At 40.5% G+C, this 4,699-nt stretch overlaps 1 long non-coding RNA gene across 1 annotated transcript in view; it reads right to left on the bottom strand.

The window, feature by feature from the left end:
- LOC123773720 (uncharacterized) overlaps positions 1-4,699 on the bottom strand; it is a 46,483-nt gene that overhangs the window by 7,043 nt on the left and 34,741 nt on the right. The window lies entirely within an intron of this gene.

The following is a 4,699-nucleotide window of genomic DNA, read 5'->3' as shown; positions in this document are numbered from 1 at the left end:
TTAATAGATAAAAAAAACACAGCCTAGCCTCCTATTTTGGTAGTACTTATAGTAACGATGAGGACCATTATATATATACCGACGTACAACGAAATTAGAAAGTAGAAATCTGAACTATCGAGTTGGACAAACCGGAAAACTTTTTATTTTACTTGTTGCTTTGTCAAACTAAACTAACCTCTCCTAACCTCCCTAGGCCTAATACACGATATGAGGCCTAATATAGTACATGTGTGAGCTATACTAGACCTAGGAATATTTAATTTTTTTGTTTGTACTTCATTTATTTTAAAGGAATTTCTTATTAGTCAGTATATTATTATCTAAAAGCTCAGTACGTACTAATTCGTGAATATTGACGACCGTCACAATAGGTATTGTCTAAACAGGAGGATGAGTTTATGCCACATTCACACATATAATGAAATAATCAATGATGCAGGCAGAGTTTGTCTCCTGTGGATTCCTTCCCATATTGGTCTCTGAATGCATGATAGAACGGATGAGTTAGCCAAGACTTTTGCTCGTAAAGAGGGAAGTGATTACCAACTTGGACTGCCACGTTCACCGACGAACAATTTTTTACATTTTCTCTTTATTCAGATAAATAGAAAATAAAGATAGAGGGCGCCAATGAGCTGTGAGGTCAGCTAGCGCCTCTCAAGCTAACCTCACACAAACAAATCAAACCTTACCAAGCATAACCTGTCCTAGACTATGCTAACCTAACCTCATAAATGCTAACACCACTTACCTAAATATACTTGGTATTTAGGCACCTCAACTAAAATAAACTAATCGTTTCTCATTTTTCCTTACCCAGCCTAACCTTCCCACATATACTTATTTGTGCTTGCGGGGGTTGAGCTTTGTCTCTTTGGTCCCGTCTTTCAACTGTCAATCAACTGGTGTACAGATTCTTGAGCCTACTGGGCTCTTATCATATCTACACTTGAAACTGTGTATGGAGTCAGCCTCCACCACATCACTGCCTAGTGCATTCCATTTGCACATGTGTGTCCCAGTATGTGGTGCTAACTTTACATGAAAGGCATAGAATGCCGGCAAGGCGGATGTTTAAGTTGAGGCCATGGATGACACGAGAACGAGAGAACAATGGCTGCTTGACTGTCATCAATGATTGTGTGACCGGCCTCGCATATGTACGTTTAGAGCACCTTCTGTAGTCAAATAATCTGATAACAATGGAAAAATCATGACATCCGTACGGAAATTCTTGTCTGTGATCACTTTGAAGTAATAGTCTATCATTCCATAATAGTATGTACTAGACATAAATGGCTCTGAAGACAGAGTCAGAATCCACCAGTCATTGAAAGTTGCACAAGATTGAACTGTAGTAAAATAAGATAAACCCTAGGAATGAAAAACTATCCTTTGACTTCAGAGGAAAAGAAGGTAGTTATTCAGCTGTACAAATCTCTGGTTGTTGTTGTTATAGATTCAGATCTATATAGATCTCTGGTACACCCGCCACCTGAAGCACTGTTTCCACGCACGGAGACATCTTCTGAAGGACTTATATCACCTTTGGAGAAAGTTCAACACCGGGCGACTAAACTCATCGCAGGAATAAGTCGACTCTCGTACCAGGAACGGTTGAGAGCCAAAGGATTAACACTACCACAAACCAGACATGACAGAGCTAATCTCATGGAGACTGTCAAGATGCTAAACAATTTGAAACATACTGATACAGACCACAAGGAGCTACGACTTAAAGCTCAAGTCAAAATGAAGAACAAAAAACAGGTGATACTTTTTCACCCATAGGGTTATACTAAAAAAATTGGAACCGCCTACCCGCCGAAGCCGTAAATGCCAAAGCATTGCTGCAGTTCAAAATCCTATTGGATAAAGGAAAAAAGGTTACCATCAGGAAAAATGGTCGGATCTTTTGACAAACTGCCGGCTTCCTGCCCCGTCGAGGCTATTAGAAAAATGGTGGCCATCAGCTAAATTCAGGTAAATATCTACCCTCATAGTACAGTTGGCTTCGCTCTCAACTTATAATCAAGGAACCTGGGTTCAATTCCTTGTCAGGATAGAAACGATTGGGCACATTTCCTTTGACCAAATCCCTATGTTCACCTATCTAACTTGTACACCGTTTTTTTATTAATTTGGCAACTCAAGAGGATGGACTGAAATTGGACCATTGTCGTAGAGTGCATCCAGGAGAAGTTCAGTAGGGCCAGAGTGGCGAACCTATGGCATGCGTGCCCAGAATGGCACGCGAGCAAATTTTGCCACCATGCAATGCTGCCTTTTGATTCTTTAAACCCCACCCAAAATAAATATATAAGTGTAATCGACAGGCTGACCTTTCATAAACAGCTGTTATGACAATTGATGGTGCACCCAGCATGACTGGCAAAGCAGCTTTGGTAAATGTATTTGCAAAACATATTGGACATCAATTAGTAGGCTATCATTGTTATTTACACGAGGAAGCCTTTTGTGCAAAAGCTGGCCTTAAGGAACTGAAGTAATGAAAATTGTATTTTTTATTTAAAGCACGCACATACTGAGCGAGGTGAATTCTGTGTACACAGGATGACAATGTTCGTTGGCTTAGTACAGGTTCCCTCCTTAAATGATTTGTTGTATTGGATGAAATTATTACCACTGTGCGTATTAGAGGCTTTAGTCACAGTATATACTTGCTCTGTCTAGAAATCCAATATTGTAACTCATTTTGTATGTATGTACTTTTATCTGAATAAACATTATCATTATCAAATTCGTCTGTTTTTTTACGAATGAATTTTTTTAGTCAAGTATTATGTGACGTGTGGAATTGTTGATTGATGTGGTTTACAGATTTCTCCTCATATTTAAATGACTTGAATATCAAAAAATATTAAAACAAGCTGAAAATCGTTAACTGAGATTGCCTGGGGGCCACTAACAATAGTGAATGTTGTAACTAGCTCATCAACATTGTAACTTGTTTAGCTAAATGAATTGTGGGGTTCAAGTCCCTGAGCCCATTATGTGCCTCTGTAACCCTTTCCACTACCGCACACAAGATGGGTATGGAGTGCATAATAAATGAACTAAACTAAACTTCGAGGAGGACAGGAAGCCGATGGATGGATATAAAGATAAATGCCCGTTCTGAGCAAATCCATTTGTTAGTATTCAAATTGTACGACGATTGAGAGGTAACCAATCACAGTCAAGTAAGCCTCTGACGTCAACAGAGAGCTGGAACTAACTGTTCCAGTGAGGAGTCAGTACCTCACAGACCTTCACAGTAGGGAGGACCTCGGCTGGCCAGTTACGTACTTTCTTTCCTTACTCAATAAACTGCAGGAGTGACCATCTGCGTTTTCTCTACAAGCCAACAACAACCATACATCAAAGAAGGTAACAAATACATTACCACGAGAGACCAAACCACCTGGGTAGGTATCTAGATATTTGTGATGGGCTGAAAGCATATTATGGTCCCATAAATAATCTACGTGTAAACTGATAAGTGAATTTTGTCCTTAACAATAACTAATCCTTATTGTCAAGTTATAATTTATTGTATTATAAATCGTTGGTTTAAAATATTAGGAGTATATGCTGAACATTTTTTCTTTGCAATTGTTTGAAAAATTCGGTATTCTGTAAACGAAATTCTCGGCTACACTCATAGTTTTCGAATTCGTTATCTAACATATTTGTCAATACACAGTATTAATGTAACCAAACATAATAAAACCTAACCAAACCTTGACCTAGTCTAACCATGAATGGAGAGTAGATGATAGCACTAATTATGTAGTGAATTTAAAACCATTACCACCATGAGAGCACCATTCCTGAGTACAGGTTACTTGAACAGCTTCCCCTCTAAAAATGTCCCTCTCTCTTTATCGGAAAATGTAATATTACAACTTTTTTTATTAACATAGTAGATGGGGTACTCGGATGCGCCCGGATCTCTCTCCTCTCTCCCTTTTTCCGTATTTTCAGTACGGCATCTATTTCAGACAAAAAAAATCGCAGGGAAGTGGGAGGGGGGATTCGCTATACATGTCAATATTTCTGAACCTGTATCACTGGTGTCAATCCTGATTGGACTATGACACTCCCATATCTTCCATGTATCATATTGGAAAGTTTGGCGAGGGTAACCCCAAGCATCTGACCTCCAACCTCTCTCCCTCTCTACCAAGTCTCTCACCCCCCTCCCTGTTGTGTCTGTCTGTCTGTCTGTCTGTCTGTCTGTCTGTCTGTCTGTCTCTCTCTCTCTCTCTCTCTCTCTCTCTCTCTCTCTCTCTCTCTCTCCCATTCTCTTTCCCTCCTGTCCCAGAACACAGCGAGGCTGGTGAACAACAAGGCGAGGTAGAACACAACGAGGCTCGTGAACAACATCTGGCCTAGCTGGACGACCAGTTTTTAACGGGTCTAACGTCTCATGGCCGTACCCACCTGTACACCACTCCCCCCCACCTACACTACCTGTACACCACCCCCACCTACTCTAACTGTACACCCCCCCCCCACCTACACTACCTGTCCACCATACCCACACCTGCATCACCTATAAATCATTCCCCCTCATGTACACCTACAGTTAAAGAGGCACAATAGAAGAACAGGGACAGAACACCACCTCAGGCCTAGCCACACGGGAAATAGGTTTTACAGGTTCCAGAAATCAAATGTCAACACTGAACAA

Source organism: Procambarus clarkii, chromosome 72 (assembly GCF_040958095.1).
Source record: "Procambarus clarkii isolate CNS0578487 chromosome 72, FALCON_Pclarkii_2.0, whole genome shotgun sequence".
Classification (NCBI taxonomy): Eukaryota; Metazoa; Arthropoda; class Malacostraca; order Decapoda; family Cambaridae; genus Procambarus; species Procambarus clarkii.
The sequence above is the reverse complement of the archived record's forward strand: the minus strand, read 5'-3'. Positions and strand labels throughout refer to the sequence as shown.